Here is a 5,399-nt window from a genome sequence, read left to right as displayed (position 1 = left end):
CATCCATCCATCCATCCATCCATCCATCCATCCATCCATCCATCCATCCATCCATCCATCCATCCATCCATCCATCCATCCATCCATCCATCCATCCATCCATCCATCCATCCATCCATCCATCCATCCATCCATCCATCCATCCATCCATCCATCCATCCATCCATCCATCCATCCATCCATCCATCCATCCATCCATCCATCCATCCATCCATCCATCCATCCATCCATCCATCCATCCATCCATCCATCCATCCATCCATCCATCCATCCATCCATCCATCCATCCATCCATCCATCCATCCATCCATCCATCCATCCATCCATCCATCCATCCATCCATCCATCCATCCATCCATCCATCCATCCATCCATCCATCCATCCATCCATCCATCCATCCATCCATCCATCCATCCATCCATCCATCCATCCATCCATCCATCCATCCATCCATCCATCCATCCATCCATCCATCCATCCATCCATCCATCCATCCATCCATCCATCCATCCATCCATCCATCCATCCATCCATCCATCCATCCATCCATCCATCCATCCATCCATCCATCCATCCATCCATCCATCCATCCATCCATCCATCCATCCATCCATCCATCCATCCATCCATCCATCCATCCATCCATCCATCCATCCATCCATCCATCCATCCATCCATCCATCCATCCATCCATCCATCCATCCATCCATCCATCCATCCATCCATCCATCCATCCATCCATCCATCCATCCATCCATCCATCCATCCATCCATCCATCCATCCATCCATCCATCCATCCATCCATCCATCCATCCATCCATCCATCCATCCATCCATCCATCCATCCATCCATCCATCCATCCATCCATCCATCCATCCATCCATCCATCCATCCATCCATCCATCCATCCATCCATCCATCCATCCATCCATCCATCCATCCATCCATCCATCCATCCATCCATCCATCCATCCATCCATCCATCCATCCATCCATCCATCCATCCATCCATCCATCCATCCATCCATCCATCCATCCATCCATCCATCCATCCATCCATCCATCCATCCATCCATCCATCCATCCATCCATCCATCCATCCATCCATCCATCCATCCATCCATCCATCCATCCATCCATCCATCCATCCATCCATCCATCCATCCATCCATCCATCCATCCATCCATCCATCCATCCATCCATCCATCCATCCATCCATCCATCCATCCATCCATCCATCCATCCATCCATCCATCCATCCATCCATCCATCCATCCATCCATCCATCCATCCATCCATCCATCCATCCATCCATCCATCCATCCATCCATCCATCCATCCATCCATCCATCCATCCATCCATCCATCCATCCATCCATCCATCCATCCATCCATCCATCCATCCATCCATCCATCCATCCATCCATCCATCCATCCATCCATCCATCCATCCATCCATCCATCCATCCATCCATCCATCCATCCATCCATCCATCCATCCATCCATCCATCCATCCATCCATCCATCCATCCATCCATCCATCCATCCATCCATCCATCCATCCATCCATCCATCCATCCATCCATCCATCCATCCATCCATCCATCCATCCATCCATCCATCCATCCATCCATCCATCCATCCATCCATCCATCCATCCATCCATCCATCCATCCATCCATCCATCCATCCATCCATCCATCCATCCATCCATCCATCCATCCATCCATCCATCCATCCATCCATCCATCCATCCATCCATCCATCCATCCATCCATCCATCCATCCATCCATCCATCCATCCATCCATCCATCCATCCATCCATCCATCCATCCATCCATCCATCCATCCATCCATCCATCCATCCATCCATCCATCCATCCATCCATCCATCCATCCATCCATCCATCCATCCATTAATTTTAACTTGATTTTGTAAATTTGTAGTTTAAATCTGATGTGAAAGGGGACATGCTATTATATTAACAATTGGAATTAAAATTGAATTTAAAATTGGATATCAAGAGGATTTTAAATGTGACTTAAAATGGGTCATGCAATTGAACTTGAAATTAAGAGTTAAAATTTTACTTAAAATAGAACTTTCAAGTCATAGCACGAGGAATACAAAATGATTCCGATCAATTTTCGATAAGATTGAGGGTACGTTAGAAAATTTAACAAAAACGTATCATATAGGCACAATTTTTAGAAGTCGCCGAATGAATCTCAAGGTTGTCCTTAAGTGTAGATATTTAAGACGCTAAATCATCATGGTCTTCTGCTAGCAACTGGTTGATAAAACAAGCTCTAACCCTAGCTATCGTCGGTTAATACCATGGCATTAAAACGATAATTTTCCAACTATCGCAAAGTCAACAGGCAATAATGTCATAAACAACTATGAAACTGCCATAATTGATAGTAAAACTTTTCAAACTGCGCACCCTAACCTCCACTTAGTAGTAAAGTCATACGACGATAAACCCTTTCATCATATCCTTAAAAGTGCTATCAAAAGCTAGTACATTGCCTTGTTGGGTTGAATCGGTGCACAAATGGTTCCAGCCGTTTAGTGTAGTAAAATTTTTGGAAAACGATCCCGCACTAGCAATCGTACCTAGTTTGCTAACCAGCTGTCCTAACCAGTTTTAGTCAAAATAGCGTGAATGAAAATGAAAGAAAAATCCAATATATCATTTCATAGTTTATTATGACAACATTATCTTGTTTTGTGGTTGGAAGCATGTCCGGTAATAATTAAATAATAAATGCACCGCCGCTTTTCATCCGTTTTATCCAGCAATATGGTGGTTATTTGCAGCTCGCCATAAACACGCTAAAAGCACATCTAAAGAGAAACTCTGCTGTAGCTTGTTTCAAAAGTTGATTTTATAGCCACGGCAAATTGGAATTATTTAGAATTTTGTTTGGCAGAAGAAAATTTGTTCAGTAGTTTCTTTAGATATGTACAGCAAGATAGGCGCTGGCACCACGGTCGGAATGGATGAAAGTTGAACGTTTCGTGCTAAAGAAACACCTTCACACTGTATTTATATCTGTACTTGTATAGGCAGACTTGAACCTTTTCAGCAACTTTGTTTAATCAATGATTTAACTTTTTATGAATTGCCTACAACCGCCGACTAGCGATGATTTTGCTTTGTTACCAAAATAAGGCTTGTCGTTAATCATAAAACCTATCGCAAAACATTCACTTTATTACGTACTTTTTAACCAACAAACTCAATGCAGGTTAATTTCGAATAAAATAGTATATAGCTAGTCAACAAAAGGCCTGCAAATTGAAGGTAAATACCGAATGTTAATCCCGGTAATCTTGTTTCAGTGCCAGTACTGAATACACACTGTCTGTACTACCAGTTGGTCGTTTAACGCTATGTTCAAATTTTTCACCAGAACCGCAAACGACCGGTCACAAATAAAAGGATAATAATTCTTTCGGACCTGGACCGAGAACTTTGCGGTTGAGAAAACTTGAGACGAACGATAGGTTGGAAGGGTAATAGTCGGCCCCGGGCGGAAACTATAAACTGTTTTGTGTTCAACAGATTTCCGTGGTCAGTTGGTTTGCCTGTGTTTAAAACCCAGAATGGGAAATGGCCATTCTTGGGAAAATGAAGAACAGAGTGAATTCCGTACTGCATAATAATGTTAATAGCGAAAACTGCAGTTACAGTTGCTATTCGGTATCCGCTCTTTCTTACGACCATTCTTACTTCTACGTTGGATGAATTACCGTGGTCAGTTGTGGCGGGATCTAGGATAAATAGGTCGGATTTCTACTGCAAGATTTTTGAACTGAACTACGAACTTGCCTCGCACGTGCTTTATATTCCAGGCAGATGCGGATTTGTGTTGTTAAATACACTGTCACTTTCGTTTTTGTCAAAATTAGTGAGAAAAATTGAAAATAGGCTTTTTTGTACCTAAGGAATGAAGAAAATTGTAACGGGTGGCAACTAAAATTTTAGAATTTTTTCGCGGCCCTTATGCTCAACAACAAACGAGCTCAGAGAGGAATGAGAGTATGTATGTGTGCGATCTCTCTCCCCTCTTTTTGTTAATATTTTTTTGTTTTCTTTATGCTTGCCCAGTTTTGCTAAAAATGGCGTCGAAACAAGAAGCATTCCGGGAGCGCGTTGTACACTTCTACGAACTGCAACAGAAATCTCGGCAAAAAGTGTACGGTACAACATTTAAAAAGCAAATATGTTGCGGTTTCGAATGTTTACCATATCCTAAGATGCCCAACAACTATTCGTAAGCAAGGTAGTGGAAGACCAGCCAAAATTATGGACGGTTTCTTCAACAACAATCCCTCTGGTTTGGCTATCAGTTAAGATGTACCAAACGAATGTTTGAAGAAAATTTTGATCCCGCTTCTACAAAAACATCATGCAGATGGACAATACGTGTTTAGGCCGGGTTGAGCATCATCGCATTACGCCAAAAAAACACAATCGTTCCTGAATACCCGTTCGATCCCATTTTTTCCCAAAAACCACGACCCGAAAAATCTGTCTCAGAGCGCCCTATCGAAGATTTCTTCGGGATTTTGAGTTCCTCGGTGTACAAAAATAACTAAAGAGCCACGAATTGCAAACAGTTGATTAGTAGAATCAAGAGATGCATTCGCGAAGTTGACATCACGGTCGTACAACGCTCCTGTTTCGACGTCAAACGAAAGCTTCGCCAAACAGTCGATTACGGATCGTTTTCAAATGTACACTATTTTTTTTCAACAATGGATAATGTATCTTTAATTTCGGTAAATCTGATCTTCTTTTTAGTTGCCACCCGTTACGTATCTCCAAATAACGTGTTGAATAATTGTATGTATTCATTTTGCCAGTATATTTTTGTGCTAGTAATTCGTTCGGCTTGAAGCCAGTAATTAGTTAAACGTCCAGAGAAAATACTTCTCTATGTGAAATTGCATATCTAGGAATCAAAGGCTTTCACCTAGTGTCAGCAGGATGTCTGATTATAGCTGCGTTAATCGCCGCCTCGCAGAAATTTCCGTCCCGATGAGAAAAATGTGCCAAGACAAGGCTTTAAATTTCGTTGAGTTGCAAAGTATCTAGTAAACTTCACGGAAGGCAAGGCTGTTCATGGGATTTTCATTCTTCATAGAGCACCTTCGTTTGGAGGACTGTGGGAAGCTGATGTGCTTTCGCTGAAATACAGTCTGTGTTGAACGATTGAAGAAACAGTATTGATATACGAAGAAATGATCACAATTTTAACACAGTCTGTATACTTCCGTTTCCTTCCCACCGATCCTAACTCACAACTGTTCTTTTGTAATAGATCGGATATAGATCACTTAAATATGCGAATTTGCACAAAATTTAAACTCCTCGATACGG

This window comes from Sabethes cyaneus, chromosome 2 (assembly GCF_943734655.1).
Source record: "Sabethes cyaneus chromosome 2, idSabCyanKW18_F2, whole genome shotgun sequence".
NCBI classification, from domain to species: Eukaryota; Metazoa; Arthropoda; class Insecta; order Diptera; family Culicidae; genus Sabethes; species Sabethes cyaneus.
This window is presented reverse-complemented; position numbering follows the sequence as displayed.